This window comes from Apteryx mantelli, chromosome 3 (assembly GCF_036417845.1).
Source record: "Apteryx mantelli isolate bAptMan1 chromosome 3, bAptMan1.hap1, whole genome shotgun sequence".
Taxonomy (NCBI): Eukaryota; Metazoa; Chordata; class Aves; order Apterygiformes; family Apterygidae; genus Apteryx; species Apteryx mantelli.
In genome coordinates, this window is record NC_089980.1 from 97,547,310 (window position 1) to 97,564,951 (window position 17,642).

General features: G+C 42.5%; 1 protein-coding gene across 1 annotated transcript in view; it reads left to right on the forward strand.

Annotated features, from left to right (window-relative positions):
- BACH2 (BTB domain and CNC homolog 2) overlaps positions 1–17,642 on the forward strand; it is a 156,934-nt gene that overhangs the window by 56,202 nt on the left and 83,090 nt on the right. The window contains exon 3 of the mRNA XM_013949013.2: positions 9,241–9,392. The gene's annotated coding sequence lies outside the window, so the exon portion shown is untranslated. The remainder of the gene's footprint in view (positions 1–9,240; positions 9,393–17,642) is intronic.

Genomic DNA, 17,642 nt, shown 5'->3' on the forward strand with positions numbered 1-17,642 from the left:
CATTTGTCTTTGGGAGACATTTTGATTCCTTTTCTGTAGAGCCCCTATGATCCTTAGGCTGTATGATCAACCATGCCAGGACTGTCTGACATGTCTAATTTTTAGTTTAAAAAAATGAGTTCCTTGTGAATGATTTCATTGCCTGTAGTGCTGTCTGATTCTGTCATGGCATTTGACGGAACTTGGTGAAGTATTAGGTAGGACAGGATGTTGGAATATTTGAGGTCATGTAATATTAAGGAAAAAAAACACAATAGTGGAATTGAATCAAGTAACTTGTTTGTTTAGTGTACAATACATAGGTTATATATACAGCATACAGTGGCATCTCACTGCTCCAGGACAAACAAATCCAAGCATTTCTCTGTCAAATGCAGACCCACTGCCTCCTCAGCTGGTTCTGCTGCCTTGCCAGGTGACCCGTGTGGCTCCTACCCAGTGAGACGCGTTTTATCTTCTGCTCTGCCATGTCCCACAATGCGCTTCTTCAGGGCACCGGGGAAAGAGCCTCGTCACCATCGCTTGACGAGCGCGTGCTTTCATTGTAATGCTGTGCTAGGGATTGCCACTGTGCGTGTCCACTAATCCAAGCACTGACTGGACCCCGAGTTCCTCAAACGCAGGAGATACCGTTGCATTTTGGTGCTGGTTGGGTCATGCCCACCATTTTGTAAGGAAATACTGCTCTGTCATTTGAAAAAGAACAGATAGGGACCGTCAAAGCGGTGTTGTTGATAGAGGTGGTCTTGCCGCAGGAAAGTTAGAAATCAGCATTTTGGGTGATGGATATCAAAGGTACCAAACAAATGATGTGAAAAAGAGAGAGCTGTGCTTCCCCTAGGGAAGATGGAGCCAATATCTACGTTCTGGTCCTTGTTCTGCACCCCAGGTGTTGTTGCTCTTCTCTTTGCTGGTGTGCGAGCACCTAGTACTAGTCGCTTAAACTGAATCTAGGTGCTCTGGATTCATTGCGTGACCTTAGACAGTGTGAGGGCTCTTCCCTTGTCAGGTGCCATGTGCCCTGAGGCCTGCAAATGAAAATCACAGTGGAGGAGGACAAAGTAATATATATGTTTAAGGGACTTATAATTCCCATTGCAAGGCTGGTGGAGTAGCGTTCATTTCATAGAGAAAACGGTCTGGGTGATTTTCTTAATTACTGTTTACCTAAATAAATAAATAATGCATATTCATGGCTCTCACTAAAGTAACTCATGTTGAAATGTTTACCTCTCAAGAGAATAATTATTAGGGTGGGGTGGGGGGTGTAGCAATTAATAATAAAACATTCAGACAAGATTGCAGAATGTTCTGATTAGAATAGTAAACATTATGCTAGAAATAAAAGCAAATACATGGACCTGTCTTGAACTGAGGAAAAAAATGCTGTGCTACCCAAAGGAACCTGCTGAACTGAAGCAATTCAATTGAAAGGACTGTTGTCTTGGAGCTATTCTGTACACCAAGTAGGTTCCTTCAGCATAAAGTTAGATTTATTGGATGATTCTCTCTCAATTCGAGTCTGGAAAAAAAACACACAAATATTGGCATTCGCATAGATGTGCATGGCAGCTGTAATACCCATCAGCATTGCTTTGAGTCTAGTGTATGTTGATTCTTAAACCAAGTGACAGATGATGTTTCAGCTGTTTATACCAATAGTAAGCAAAACCTTCATTTGTGTTGTTACCCCTCCCCCATTTCATACAATCCTTTGAATGAAATTCTTTGCTCAGCTGAGTTTAAATTTGGACACATCTTTTCATGTCTTTTGGCTATGGTTTCTTATCTAGATAATCAGCTCAAAGAGAGCCAGTGATGTGTTTAAAGATTTCTGTGACAGCTGCATACCATTAGGCTGAATAATTAAAAAAAAAAAACTTAATTGTAGTTTAACGCAGTAAATACAGATTGGGCTTTCGGTTTAGCACATGGCAGCAAGAGAATGGAACCTTGGACGAGAGTGCTGTTGCTTAACCCTCTGCTGAGGACGCTTATGGGGGCCGGTGGAGCTGGTCTGCTCCATAGCCCGCCTTACGTGTCTCCAGCTGTTTCAGACCAGCAGAGGAGTATGACCTCTGGTGCATTTGTTTATTTGCGTAAGATTGGAAGAAAAATGTGTGCGGAAGACGGGCAGAAAGTAGTTAGCAGCATTGGGGTAGTCTGTTGGGACCACAGCCTACTGGAGCCGTGGCCTCCCAGTGCTCCCTCTGCATGTGGACAGCCTCAGACTCCGGCAGATGTTTAGGCAAAGGGAATGACCTTGAGTTCAGCGCCATCTCGGATATCCCAATGAAAAGGGACTCTCCCTGCTCAACTAAACATCTGTCAGCCAGTCTTAAAGGAGCAAGCTGCTGTCCTGTCTGGGCCGTTCTCTAACTCAAGGCAGCACAGGGGAGTCTTTTGGAGATGGAAACTTCCAGACCTTTTCCTCTAGACTAAATTGTTCCCTTCTAAGGTAATGTCAAAAATGTCCTGGGTGCTTGTAGGCAAGTAGAGCACTCAGCTTTGTGCTAACACATGCCCATCCTGGAATATCGTCTCATCTAGAAACTGAAAAGAAGTTTTTCTTTAACTGAAAGCGTCGTCTGACTATTAGGATTGGTAGAGTTTTTCTCATATGTGTCATTAATGGAAGTGTTTTGTCATGGTCTAAAATGAAATAAGATGCTGAAGAACAAGAGCTATCAGCTTCCCACTATGAGCTGTGCTGTTTCCAGAGCAGGTGATGAGAATGTCATGTTGACTTTAGTCTTCATTAGGCAGCTCTGCAGCATCTTCTTGCTAGTGAATGCCTGTTACCACACTTTGTTTTTCTTCCTTGGTGGGTCAACCTTTTCCCTGGACAAACCATCTCCTGTGCAGCATTCTCAAGTGGTGTCTATACCCAGGAGGATGAGGGTGTTAATGCTTGGACAAGGCCATTAGTCTGTGTCCTGTTTTATCCATGCCCTACATGGTAGAGAGGGTGGTTTTATAAAAATATTCTTTTGAAGAAGTCTTTCTGGGTTCCCCTTCAAAAGATTTTTGTGGAGCAGAAATACCCCTCTCCACCTAGCCTTTTTTATAACAGCTTCTGGGAGTTTCAGCCACGCATCTCCCAGTGAAGTCAATGGCAGGGAGGCAGCCAAAACCCCACACGAAATTTTGAGTGTTCAGAAAGCAGCTTATGGTTGGTGCTACACATACAGAATGCACAGCACAGTAAACCTGATATCAGCTCACAACTAATTATCTGTGTATAAAAATTCCCCTGCTTGCTGTTTTGCCGTTAGAGACTCACTGGTAAGATTTATGACTCTGGCTAAAATGAAGTACCATTTCCTTTTTCTCAGCATTACTGTGCGTGGCCTTTCTGGCTTTTCTTGTTAAACCAACTTGAGTTCACACAACAGGGAATTATTTTTGAACCTCCTTCCCATCATGATTCTACCTTTCTTTTTTTGTTGCAACAAGAGAAAAATAACCCACAAAACATTTTAATTTCTTTAACTTTGCCCTGCTTTGTGTGAGAGTAAAGATGGAGGACTTAAAAAGCAGTCCCTTCTAGTCAGGCACAGTATTGCCCTATTCTGAATTCTACAGCTTCCACAGACTTGTGGTAGACCTGCCCTAATCAGCATAGATATAAATGAAATCAGTGTGGCCCCTTGTGCTACCACTCTGTTTACTTCTTTCTGCTGAAGTGACCTGAGATAACTTCTACATAAGAGGGAAGAGCCACGCTTGGCCTCTCTGCAGGGTTGGGGACCTGAAAAGGGAGGTGGGATTCCTGGAGGAATCAAGCTAGATAAATCAAGATAGATAACACTTATCCTTTGGCTTTTTGTAGCACCTCTCTGTTTACTTCTAGTTACACCTCAAAACCTGGGCTCTGTATGCTTTTATAGTCTGATGTGCAGCCATTTTGATTGGCGTTTGTATGAGCTAAAAGACAATTCCTTTCCTTTAAACTGGAGCGTGGGGAGCCAGATGTACATCTCGGAGAAAGATGTTGTTTATTTCTCCTGACCTAATGTTAAATGCATCTGTCTTCATTCCATAGACTAATGAAAATTAGACCGCCGGCTGAACTTGTTGACCTGGCAAATGTTTACCTGATTTCACCCTGATCTGAAGTTACCTGAAAGTTAGTATGTCCACAGACAAACTAACAGTTGGCTTTTATTGTGTAGAAAGAAAAAAGGCAGCAATGTTGAGCTGCTGCCATGTTTTTCAGTCAGACTTAGACATAGTTATTTTTGTATTAGGGCTTTGAGGAAAACCGGTAGAGATGCCAGATAAACCTTCCCAAAAAAACCATTTGTGTTAATACTTAAATATTGTTCATCTTTCACAGCATTCACTTATCTGTTTCCCACATGCTGAACTTTATGGGGAATTTTTGTGGTTAACTGTGGCCCACTCTTTCATTCTGTATTTTAACTGTTTTCTTGATTTGCATTTTTAAAAAGAAATGAGCACTAAAATTCTGACTGTGATAATCATTCAAAGCATTCAATGGAACATTCTTGCAGCAGGGTAGACAGCTGTTCTCATGGTTCACATGTGTTGGGGCAGGAGTCCCCACGTGTAAATCCAATGAACTGCGTCATTTAGTAGTGCCATGGGAAGTGTCATTACTCAAGAGACTGAGCGCAGGTAAATCCCATGTCATTTTCTGAGATTCCAGGTTTGGTGTCAAGGCTCTGTGACAGTGATTTTTGGTGATTTCATCCTAGTCACTGATCCATTTGAGTTTGTCTTGTTTGTGTGTTTATTAACTAAAGTCTCTAGTCCTTAAGGAGAAATACGCCAGACATCTGAATTTTCGTCAGATTTGACACAAAGTATTAGGTGTGGCTTTTGCTGTATGTTGGTTTTCTAGTACTTTACTACAGGGGGCATAAATGTTCTGCTTGTGTCATTTGGTAATATGTGCTTATTGTTATGTGGGGGTCCTTCTTACAGAATAAATTCACTTTCCTTTTAAGTCTAGCCATTCTTTCATAAGTCACATTACCAAGAAAAACTATTTTTGACTGTGGCTTTATTTTAATTCAAGAATATTCATTCCTGTGTTAAAGTAATTCAGATTTTATATAAAAAGATTTACAAGTTCACGTGGTGCAGGTCTCCATATAACTTTATTCCCACCTTTCCTAGCCCAGCCTGGTTGAAGCGTCACAAAATTAATTGTAACCAGAGGACAAGAGAAGGTGGAAAACTTCCCCCTCACACATCCCCCAGGTGCTCTGAAGGTTTTCCATTACAGACCTAAGCATAGTTAAGGAAAATCCAGTTTGCAGACTTTTTCGAACAGTTCCCTGGCTAGCATTGAGCAAAAGAAGCTGCGCTCACCTTCAGTCAGTCAGCTGCGATTATCTTAATGCTTTTTCTGATGAGTTTAGTCGTGCTTTCTAGCCAAACTGATTCTTCACATGGTTTTATCATTATCTAAATAACCATTGAATCTCATCTCAGTTGAGTGCTCACCCAGCTAGCCCAGATACAGTAAAATCAAGAACCAAGTAGATTATTAGAAGAAAATCAAATGCATTCATAGGTAAAGCAGGCTGCGTGTCTTTTCTGGCATCAGATGCCGATACCCTGGTGGATTTAATTTATAGATTTCAGGGCAGGATTCTGTACTAGATGTCAGGAGCATTGCAAATACCTTCCCTGCCTCAGGCAACACTTCAGGCGGTTGCAAACTACAAATGTTATAATGAAGCAGTTTCAGCCAGAAAGAAATATTCTTCAGCTTCGCTTGAAAACATATGAAACGTAAAGAAAACATGTTTGCTAATCTGTGATAGTATCGTATGTAACAGACTGGAATCCTAAACTTTTGGAACTCATTTCTATATGCTCTGGGGTAATAAACATTAAGCTCTATCAAGCAAGGCGTAACTTGAGAAAACACAAGTTCTTGTTTACACATCTGTGCTCACTTCTTCCTGTTCTCTGTTGCTCTGCCTTTCTTAAGTATTTTTTTTCTTCTGTCCGTGTCTGTAAGAAGCACAAGAAGCATGCCAACTGATCTTGTCGTGTGCGTTTGTTTTACTTGGTCCTAATGTTGTGTATCTGTTATGAACATTCATGTGTAGGCTAACCCAACGGGATGTTTGTTGCTCGCCTCCCGCGTTGTCTGCCCGACTTCTCTGGTTTCCATGAGCATGATTGTGCTGCTTTCTGTGCTTGAAAAATCTTTTGGGCTAACCAGAGAAACACCCAGTGACGCTCAGCTCACTCTTCTCAAATCATCCTCATTGCTTTGTTCATCGCACACTGAAGAACCTCTGTTTTCCTCCTCCTAAGCACCAAAGTTTGTGTTATTTTTCATTAACAGCAACAACATAACCTCTCTTTGAAATACACCCGCAGTATAAAAAAAAAAAAAACAAGCTGGAAGATGTTTTCTTGAAGTAAATACTTTTTTAGCTTCGTGCTTCCTTCTGCCAACCGTGGTGTCTGGTGTGTCTGCCTTTACATTTTCATTCTTCTGTGAGCCCTCAAACAATACTGTAAGCCCTCAAAAAAAAAAACCCAAAAAAACAGAGAAGTTTTTTTTGTACAAGAGGTTGTTACAAAACATAATTAAAAAAAAAAAAGCTTAGAATGTCTGGTTTGAAGTATTTTTATTTTTTTTTAGTCTTCTCTGCAACTGCAAAGGCAGAAGCTTCTTTTGAGATTAGAGATAAAGTTTCCTTGCACTCACCTGACTCCAGGAGCTGGAGGGTTTTTGCAGTATCTCGTAATCTGGTGATCGACTGCCCCCGTAGGCAGATCCACGCTGGGGGCCTGCAGGGATACAGTGCTTGGGTGGAGAGTGCATCTTCCTCTGCACAGGTTACAGCTCTTCCTATGCTGTAAATCTAGCCAGTCAGTGTGTTCAGATGCTCTTTGAAACTTCTTCATTACATGCAGTTTTGGCTCTTTATTTCCTATAAGCTCATTTTTCACATATTCTCTGCAGGTTTATAGCTGCAACAGTTGTGCTTTTAGTAATTTGCTTGTTTCACAAAGAAAACTCTTTTATACAATGGAAAGCATGAAATAGCCTAGATGTTGAGCATAGGCGCAGGGTTAGGTTTCATTCTCCCCTAAGCTGACCCCTAGGCAGAGAGATTCCTGCTTTCATGTTTTAGATCATGTGTAAAACCTGATGCTCTCTGGATCATCCTGTGTAGGGCAAGGATATCTAGGGAACACAGGGAGAGAAATAGAGCAAGACATTTGCAGAAGGGAATGAAATGTTTGGGAGGTAGCCTCATGCTTTCTACAGCAGTGAACATCAATCACACCTTCTCAGAAAAGTGTGGCACTGAAAATGCCCCCTCTGCCCTGTCTTGTTTTTGTTTTTGTTTTCCTATTCCCCACTTTTGTTTATTCTCCTTTCCTTCTGATGTGCTACAGCAAGTGCAATTTTAGCTCAGAAGTGTAACTTGTCCTTGAAAAAGCAAAGGCTTCCCTGGTTTTATCCCTTTGGCCACTGAGTAAACTGGTTATTTTTGGTTTACCAGTGATTTATGACCGAACAGACTTGAAGTTTTTATTTTTAGTGTTATAGGCAATTCATATAATGTATATTTGTAACCATAAAGATTTTGAATATTTTGTCCTTGTACAGTGTCAATGAATGTTGTGCCCACTTGGAAAAAAATATATAAATTAGAGAGACACAAGCATTGCATTCTTAGAATAGTCTCATGATTCTTTTTAAGTATATGTACAGATAATGCTTAAATGCAGCAGAACTCTGAGCATCTGTTAATAAATCATCTAGTAGGGTACCATCCAGAAGAAATAACCTGCTCTTCATAAACGATCCAGTTTTTACAAGGCTTGGAGTAAAATGCTGTAATAGCAACGCTCAGAAAAAGGAGTGAGCTTTTTTGTTAAATGTGATTCTATCATGAACTGCATATTAAAAAAAAAATCCCCCTTTCATTTGCACTTTCATGTTTGTTTTTTTTAACTTGTTTATGGAGGTAGTAACCAAAAGTTTGAACTGAAAAGTTCACTTTGCAAATTTCAGAAAAAAATAGTAGTTTGAAAAAAAGCTAAATGTTCTTTTCCAGTTGCCTGCTCCTTATCTCCTCCATTTCTTTACCTAGCTTTTTTTTGTGGTAACTCTGCAAATACAACCATTGCAGTGACCCTGCAAAGATGTATACATGCTGCTTCTTGTACTGCTGTTGTCCCTTTCTGTTAGAAAGAAAATCATCTTCATTTTTCCCTCCCAGTTCACTGACTTTACTCATGTAAATAGTATTTAAGTATTCAAGTGTTTTTTCGGGAAAAAGAGTAATGTAAAATGTTGGGCACCAGCACTGATGAAACTTCAAATCGAAAATCCCCATAGCTTAAAATTACTTACTTCTCCTTCTGCAAGCGTTCCCTTCCCACAGTGGTCTGCAGCGGCGGCGGAGTGGGAACGCTTCCTTGGTAAACGGCGAAAGCCGTTTCCGTGTGATTTGGGCTTGGCGCTGTGCGGGATTTGGGCTGGGTGCTGCCGCCAGCCGCCCGGGGAGGCCACCATGCGCAGAAGGGCCGCGAGCCCCTTCTTGCACCTCGCTGATGGCACGTGACTCTCCCGTGGGCCAACAAGCTCCTTACTCCCACTCTAATTTTCTTTTGACACCGAGTTGTGTGAAGTGAGGCTTTCCCGTAGGGCAGATGGAGGAGCATGGCACACGTTACGTTAATCAGGGGATGCTAACCAAAGGGTGTTTTTCCCCTATCTGAAGCTACCCAAAAGAAAGCATAAACAGAGGGACAAACATGATGATCCTGATTTAAAATTCTTGAGGAAATCAAAGCTAAGCTTTGACAAAAGCTGGTATGGATCATTTTGGTAGTTTTGTTGAAACACCTTACTGGTGTGATGTGCAGAGTTTCAATAGTATGTATGCGAAGTATGCAGACATTTACAGTATGATCTATTAGAACAATCACAGAAGTATTAGTTTATCTATTTTATAATTCTTCTCAGGGGCCTTGTTTGTCTAGGTGCTATACAAATGCAAAAAATATATAGTCTTAGTTGTAAGCAATTTACGGTTTAAAGGTAAGATGAGGTATGTAATGAACATAGACTGTCACTGAGGCCACACATAATTTTAATGTTGGACTATAAAGACCTATGTAAAAAAAAAAAAAAGACAACCCCCTTTTAGAATTAGAAGGGGGGAAAAAACAGGGTTTTGAACAGATTCGATGCTTGAATTTTAATGACTGGCTTCCTTTTTACTTTAGGTTGATATCGACTGAGTTGCCAGAACTTTGCCCTACAAAGCTTTGGAGGGCCACTTCTTAATGGATTGCTGTAGCCTCTTAATTTCTCCACTGATCCCATTCCCTGCATCGTGAGAACGTTTTAGCCAGCACAGAACCTAGAAAAGTTACATGTAAGTCATCATTCAAGTTCTTTTCTTTTAAAGGGGAAAAAAAAAGAAAAAAGGTTTTGGGGAGGCAAGATAGAGGCAGCAAACATCATGCTTTAGAAAGATACCATAAAAGCTGTAATCCAACAGCAAACTTTAGGTTGTGAATAAATTGTTGTTGAACTATTCTTAGTGGCTTTTTTAACTTAAATGGTGATTGTCATTTTGAAATCTTTTCTAAGTGTTCCACTTCCATAGTAAACCTCAGCAAAAAGTAGTTAAAATAGTTTCTCTCCCCCCCGCAACCTCCCAGTTATGAAGGGTTTTTTCACAGCTGGATAACTTTGTGTACGTTTACCCCAGAGTGTTGTGCTAAAGTCACACTCGTGCTTCATGCGAGATCAGAGGCCAACCTTTGCTCAGTGGACTGTAGGCATCCTTTTTTATTTTCTATCACAAAACCAGTATCGTCCTCCTTCATTGCAGTTTCCAAAACGGTTCCCTCGGGGGAGTCCTAGTGCCATGCTGCTTCTCCTTCCCCCAGCTGCAGCCCTGAAAAGCCCTTTAAGTTCCAGTCGTATCTGCATTTTAAGAGCCACTTCCAGCTCCTTTCAGTGAGCTTCACATGTGGGGCACAAATTTAGCTTCTCAACCAAAGTAGAACTGACGTACATGAGCGATAGGCTATCAAGAACACTGCCATTGCTCAGGGGTCGTCCCAGGCAGGACCGCGGCTCCGAAGCCTCCCGTTTTCTTACCAGTTTGCGCTGTGAGATCCCGTTGCCTCCCTGCATGCTTGTTGTTCAGCAAAGGCAGGGCACAGGCATTGCTAGTCAGCATGTTCATATGGGCTTAATGCATGCAGGAAATGTGATTATTTGATGTGGAAAGAACTGTGCAAATGCTGTAGTAGGGTAGGAAAAGCCACACGCAGATTTGCTAGGGACAGAGGAGATTGAGGGGGCTGAAGACCCCTTCCTGTCTCCTTAATCTGGATAGTATTTGCTGGTGCGTGTTATACAGTTAGATTTTTCCTCCCAAGATGGGAGAGTGGCTGTGATGCTGGGCACAGATTTCCTCTCCTCACCACCACGGCTAAATCCACCAGAACCCCTCACAGCATCCTCTAGTGGGGAGAAGCCAAGACTGGTTTGACTCTCTGCACCCACCAGCGGTCCCAGCCCTGCCAGGGTGGATCTGCAGGTGAAAGAAGCCTCTGGAGCACTGCAAGGAGAATGTGGACACGAGGGTCTGCACAACCTAGCTGCCAAGCTTGCAAAAAGGCTTGAGTGCAACTCTATCTTTGTTTTATTTAAAAAAAAAAAAAAATGTGTTTGGGAGGTTTTTGTCTTTTGGACAATGGTGTAGAGCAGCTTGGCAAAAAGCCACCTGAACCAGAGGCAATACAAAATTGCGATTTGCAATGCTGTACTGTCTAGCAGTTCCCAGGATCAGTTGCATATTAATCCAGTATTCACAAGCAGAAGAGCAAACACGGAGTCGAGGAGAAATCTTGTATATAATCCATGGCCCGGCTTGAGAGCCGGGGCCTTTTGGTTGCCCCTGCTTGTGTCATACTTGCTTTTGGTAGCAGTGATGCTGCTTCTTTCGGTGTGGCTGGCTCCCGCGCTGCCTGGGCTGCACCCCCCTCCCTGTGCGGACACATGTGACACCCGGCAGCTGATCGGATAACTTGCCCAGAAAAACCTTAGGGGAATCCGCGGAATGGCAAGTCGCGCTGGCACAAGGTCTGGGCCTCGCTGCAGGCTCTATAAGGACATCTGCTTCCAGTGTCCCCAGCAGGGGAATTTAAATCGCGTTCAGCGCTTTGTGGTGGTCGTGCTGTTCGGGCTCTGAGTGGCTCCAGGCCCTAGCTGTTAAGCAGCGAAAAGGCAGAAGTAGGAATTCCTTGAAAACCATTGACAGACTGGGTTGTGGAGGGAGGGACACATCGAAGTTAAAAGAAGGAACTTTTTTTTTTTTTTTTTTTTTTTGCCTGAAATAAGCACTGACATGTTGGTGATGAAGGCTGGCATCCTGCCCTTGTTTTTTCACTGGAGTAATAAATTCATATTATGCAGTTTAATGACGAATGAGGCCAGGACAGTGAAGCCAACCGCAGCACTCATTCTGGTCGGTTTGCCTTGAGTGCTTACTAACACCCGGTCTCTATTAGGAATTGTAATATTACTTAAACAAATTTAAAAAAAAAGTATTGAAGTATTTTGGAAGTGGAGAATTTATGTTAGAGATAAACCTGCATATGGTGTATAACCTGTTTTATTTGCTGTGACATTAAATGCAGGCCTCAAAACAAAAAAAGATCTATTGTGGAAGAAGCACAGGGTTTTTTAAAGCTTATGGGAACTCAGTTTTTAAAGACAGGAGAATTGTTTTTTTTTCCCTGAGGTAAAGGGTATTGGCAAAAATAATAGTGAAATGGTAGGCAATGGAGAAAGGATTGACAGAGAATTTGCTGTCAATGAGGCCTTGGTAAAACAAGGTGTTGGCTTGGTTCTGTTTTCTGAGAAAGGGAGAGTCTTGCCATTTTATTATGGGCTTTGCAATATGTGGTGTAGCTGTTAATAAAAATCTCCATAGGAGGAATTATCCGACTACATGAGAATTTTGGATCTCATTTCCAGTGTGTTTCTAGTGCTGGTCTTAGGGGAAGAAAACTTGAAAATATGAGATGTAACAACTCAGAAGCAAATAAGCCAAAAGAAGCAACCCATCATTTATTAGCCGTACTTAACACAATTCCCTTGTCATTTTGAAGCCTTATTCACAATTTTTGTGGACTTTTTGTGTGATTTTTGAAATACTTGTGATTGGCCACCTTGCAAATTCACTATTAAAATCCCTGTCAGAGGAACTAGCTTTAAAAATGACATCCTTCATAGCAGACTTGAAAGAGCAGCCAGAAGCTGAGTGGACATAAATGGAAAAAAAACCCTCTCTCATTCCCTGTCCACAGCTGAAGCACACTGGCACAAGTGTGTGCAGGATGTTTTGTTCTTCTGCTTGTACTGTGAATAGTCAGGAGTCTCTGTTTCCACACTAAAATCATATTTGAGCACCAAATTAACTGGAAAAATGTGCAAGGATGAAAAAGCTATTGTAAAATAGGGTTTCCCAGTTTGTTTGGTTGGGTTTTATTGGTCGTGTGCTCAAGATTGTGCCAAACTAGCATGTGCCCTGACTCTGGGGAAACGCATGTGTCGCCTTGCAGGGCAGCGGGTTGCTGGCAGGGGCACCGGCTTGGCCCCCACTCATGTGCCGGTGGCGTCCGCTGCCCGGGCGAGCCTGCAGTTGCTTGCTGCATTTCCCAGTGTTACTCCCAAGTCTGCTTCCCGCCTTCTTCATAACCACCTCTGCTTGGGGCAGTCGCCCTGCTAGCGACAGTGGGAGAAGGAACCTGGCTCTCCTGTGTTAGTTAGCCCAGCGGGAGAGAGCGGTTGCGCAAGGTTGGCCTAGCTAAAACAGGGGTACTGTTCTGGCTTTTCCCGAGGTGTGGCATATTTAGTATGCAAGTATGCCTTTCCCCGTTTTGTTTCATTATTGTTTGCATTTTATACTATTACTAGGGTGCTGATTGATTGATTGATCTCCTTAAAAATAGTATGTGTTGATGTTCTAATTCAGAGCAGAAGGTTTCTCCCTTGTTCCGACAGAGCAGATTGCTAAACCCTGGCATTGCCTATGCACCGAGATGAAAAACATTCGTCCAGGTCCTCTAGGAGTTAATCATGGGGAGGTTCAACCGGGGCTATAACGAGGAAGTATAGGAATTGGGGAGAAGCCACACTCTGCGCTGAGCAGCTCGTGATTTGTCATCCCGAGCGATCGCTAGTAGCGCAGCAGGGATGGGGCTGTGATGGGATGCTGCTGCGATCACCATGGGGCCAGGCCCTGCAGCTGTCCTGCTTGGCAGCACGGGGAGCTGCAATTGCAGCGCTGTGGAACCATCTTTGCCTTTGTCTTACCGCTGTTTCTTTCCCTTTAAAAGCGGCAGAAATAACACGCCAATCAATGACATTCTGAGGATAGTAAATCGGCTTAATTTGTACTGCTTGTGCACATACTGTGTTGAGAATTCAGCAAGAGCCTTTAAGTGCTTTGCTCCAAAAAGCCCCCAAAACTCGAATTCAGAAAACCTCTGCACACAACATTAATATTCTCTAGGTATGAGTTCTTCAGATTTTTTTTTTTCTGGTAAAATTTCTTTAACTCTGTCCTGCAACCATCTGTAAGCAGATGTAAATAATGTAAAATTTTAAGATGCAGATTTTGGTGATTACATGTCTGTCATCCGCCTACCACCACAGACTGGGAAAAAAATATATCTTTTTTTAAATCTGCACCCAAAGGTCAGGAAACTCGATTGGATTAACAAGGAAACCAGATTTCTGAAGGTGAAGTCCCATCCCTTTGAACATCTACTTACCAAACACTTGGATCTCTTGTTACCAAATCCAGTCCAACTGCTCCCAAGTGCCGTGGTCACAGCTAAGGAAATGGGTGTTTTTATGCTACTGAGCAGACAGCATTGGATTTTAATTTGAGATGTTGCCTCATCTACCACAAAATCTCAGTTTAAAAAAAAAAGTCCCATTCTCATGTGGTGCTTGTGTTTTCTCTGTGATACTGCAGAACTACTTGTCCTGCTTTCAGGCTTGCTTTTTGAGAGGTGCACACATTTGACTTATCACCAGTATTTGTCAGGAGTGCAATGAAGATAGGAAGGAGAGGCAGTTGTTCAGCTCTGGGTACAAATACTGCTGGTGTCTTGGTCATGCAAGTGAGATGTTGCTACAGGACATCAAGTATTTTATTTAAATGGGGCCTTAGTCATAGCAGAGGGCTGCCACATGTCTAGAAATGCTTTTGTATGGATGAGAAACTTCCTTTTGTGCAGAGTTTTGCCATCTGTCTTTTTAAGAGCTTCATATTGGCGTATATCACTGTAGCGTTGAGGTGATTTCCGTCAGACTGGTAGCCACAGCGATGCTGCTTAATGGATGTCGTGATTTCTCTGGTGCGTTTCCCTGCTTGGAGACTGGGAATCTGCTGTGGCTTTTCTGAGCGTTGGCAATCAAGTCCAAGGTGTGACGCGTGTCAGTGGTAAGCACCATTTAATGACAGAAAAGGCATTCTTTTGCCTGTTCTTGGGTACTGACAGGGCATGTTGCCGAGCTAGCAAGAGGCTAGAAAATGCGCACTGCTCTGCTCGCCAGCTCTGAGCAGGGTTGTGCACCCCGTGCCCCATCGCTCACACATTCGGCTCAAAATCTCCCGCGGTGGGGTGGGGGGTTCATAACCTCCCGTGGCAACCTGTCCCAGAGTGGGCACACGCATGTGTGCAGTGAGCAGACATCCCGGTGCGAAGGTTTCTAGCTGAGAGCCGCGTGCCCAAGGTGTCTCTGCCCGCAGACGCGTAGCAACAGCTCGTCATGCCGCCGGGAGAGGCTGGTTGCAAGGGCTTCGTGGCTTGAACACAGAGCACTCTGGCCGGACAGAGCAGATCCTTCCCTTTAATTTTGGCCATGGCACTCAAAAATCAGAATTTACATGCTGCATTTAGTTGTTATGACTGAGGAGGGTGGTGCCGCTTGTGCTAATATGATCCAACATACAAAACTGAATTATTTTGACACCTCTTCCCTTCCTGCCATTAATTAAATGTTTGTTTATCGCTTTGAGGGTGTGAAGCGCTCCCGTAGGTTCGCGGTATTATTGATCTGTTTACTCCGCGTTTTCCACGTGACCGCGGTGTTGCGGTGAAGATTTTTATTTTTGCTGTTGCAGGTGACAGCCTGCGTGCGTGTGTCAGCCCCAGCAACTGAGTCACAGCCGGCCGCCGGGGCTGGTAACACTTCCTCTTACCATAGGGAATGAGATAACACACGTTTCCCCGTAGGTGGCGGGGGACAGCACCTCTGCGAGGCCAGAGTTTCCCACAGAAGAGCTTACCTGCAGGCAGTGCTGCACATTTATTAAGAAAACACCAAGAGATGGTGACAGGGTGATCAACTTTCTCTCTAACCCAAACCAGTGAAAAGTAAAATCCATCTCACCGCATCGAGTTTTGTTTTCACTGCTCTTTAAATCTATCCTTTCCCTCTGGCAGAGCTCTGCACAGTCATTTAGCACCGGCTTTGGGGGTGGTGTGGTTGTTAGCTCAGTGGTGTATGACCCATTTTTTTCATAATACTTAGCTACCTGCGCTTTTACAGCATACATCACACATTCCTACGACCTAAATCGTCGCCAGAAAAGCGTATATCTGATTTCTGCAGTGCTGCGTAAGCTGCCATGAGAACATTCAGAGCAGCTGGCGCCGCGCTGGGCTGCATCTTGGCTGCTGGGAGATGATGGGCAGTGCCGTCTAGCTGGCAATTAATGGGCAAGTAAGTGCAGGTAAAAGCACATTTTTCTGGAGCTGACACTTAGTCTGAAATTACTTTGTTAAATATTAATTGCTAGCTTACGGCACGTGTTTCCTGTTATGATTTCTGAGGAGTTCAGAAGTAAGAGTGTTGTAATGGATGCTTTACTTTCTATAATACTTGCGTTTTCAGAGGCAGCAAGATAATTAATGACGGCAGATTGTTAACTCTCCTTTCCCCATCCCCAGATGTGGCTTCACCTATACTTTTCTTTAGTCTGCACTTAAGACAGATGTTTTTTCTTTGTTTTGTTTTTCATCAGTTAATTGGGTTAGCTTTCTGCAGCTCTTCAGATGATAATTAGGTTCGTACTTGTGTTGCTTTGCAGAGTGCTTGGTGCAAACGGAAAGAATCAGGCATGGAAGAGAAAGATAAACTAGTGTTGTAGTAGGTATGGGAGTTTTATGTATAAAATTAAAAAGTAATTTGCAAAGCAAGTTGAGGTAAAGTGGATTTAAACATAATGAAATCATCCTTGACAGCAATTTGTTTCAAGTTCTTCTACTATTATGAGTGTAAAGGGATTTTTTTTTTAATTGCCAGTTTCTGGGTAGAGTATTCAGCATAATTTCTCACAGGTAAGTGAAGCATTAACTCCTTATATATCACTAATTTGGGGAGCAGGGGGAGAAACCAAGAGCTAGGGAGATGCATCTCCTCCATTTCATCATTTGAAAATTCATCAGTGGTTAGCCAGCCTAGAGAAGTCATTCACCAGGTAACTAAGAACAAATAATTAATTAAATGCATGAAAATCCAATATGATACCTGCTATAGCAGATAAGCAGGGTGTATGAATATCTGTGCTGTTGATGTTTAACAGAATCTAACAAAACTCCAGATACAAATTGGAAAAAAGTAACAGCATTTAGCTAGTTTGCATCCCTTGTTCAGATGAGCCATGAGTTCTGGGTTTTTTGCATTTATATACTTGTGCTGTAGGTGTTGGAAGTGTGGGTGGCCAAAAAAAAACGGTGGTTACAATAAGATTTTCCATTTATTGCCCTTTGTGTACAACTAAAAATAAGATTCAAATGCTTCACAATTTGTAGTGCAAGCATAATCGTTCTGTTAGCTCTAATGACTGGCTTACATGCAGCTTTGTCTCTGTCTGGTAAGTCCTGTGTTTGAGCACTTGTAAATGTGTCTGTGCTGAGATGAAAGACGGAGTTTACTTGCAGTGTTGTCTAGCTATGTTAACTTATCAGCTTTTTCTTATCTATGAAAAAAAGGAGTTAGGCTTAGTGCATAAGTCAGAAGTGGTGATGAAAGAATTTTGGAAGCAGAATTGTTCTGGTATCTGAAAAAAGCAGCTTTAGAGAGGACTGAAAGATCTTTAAAATCAGCCCTCCAAAATTACCCTTGCATAACTTGATCCAGAACTTAAGCTTTTGGCAAAAAAAAAAAAGGAAATCTATACGAATCTGCTGAACATCAAGAAACAAAATTCTCAGTGTTAATTTTTGGCATGCAAAACCTTTTCGGTTTGTTTTTTAGGGTGCCAGTATTGAAATATGCTGTCTTGGTAGCTTTTCCAGGTAGTCGCACCAGTTAGGAATCTGCTAAAGTAGTTGAAATATATTGAGCTGCTAAAACTGTTATGACCACATTAATTGATATGTCTCCTGTGCCCAGAGAAACATTAAAGAGAAGATGTTGTCAGCATGGGCAGGGAAATTCATAACTTTATGGTCTAAGGTTTGGTGCTGTCCCTGCTTCACTCATTAAGTAGTTGTGGCATTTCCAGAGAACGAGTGTGCCTGTGCATTTCAAGCTTCTCGGTTTGATGTAATTCTTGTAATGGATGAGTGGAGAGAGAGCATCT